The sequence below is a fragment of the Centruroides sculpturatus genome, unplaced genomic scaffold, assembly GCF_000671375.1.
Source record: "Centruroides sculpturatus isolate CEXI.00-Female unplaced genomic scaffold, Cexi_2.0 scaffold278, whole genome shotgun sequence".
NCBI lineage: Eukaryota > Metazoa > Arthropoda > Arachnida > Scorpiones > Buthidae > Centruroides > Centruroides sculpturatus.
In genome coordinates this window covers 36,097-36,393 of record NW_019384546.1, presented here as the reverse complement: position 1 = coordinate 36,393, position 297 = coordinate 36,097, and positions in this window count along the sequence as shown.

The window sequence follows — 297 nt, the reverse complement described above, 5'->3', positions numbered from 1 at the left end:
TTCAATTAATTCCCATTTTATTGACGGGTACATAGAGATTATGTCTAGACTTAGTAGCCTATACGTCGGTTTCATTTTAATTCTCATCAGTTTTCTTATTAATTCGTCAGTGTTTTTTATTGAATAATCTGAATATGGTATTATTTTAAGTTTTTTCTTTATGAATAGTTCTAAATTAGATAGTATTGTGTTTTTAAAGTCTACTAACGGCCTGCATATATCTCCTGTTTTGTGTGTTTTTAGCCTTATTTTAAGTTGCGGTTTTCTGATATTGTTATAGTTTAGTATCTGTTTTTT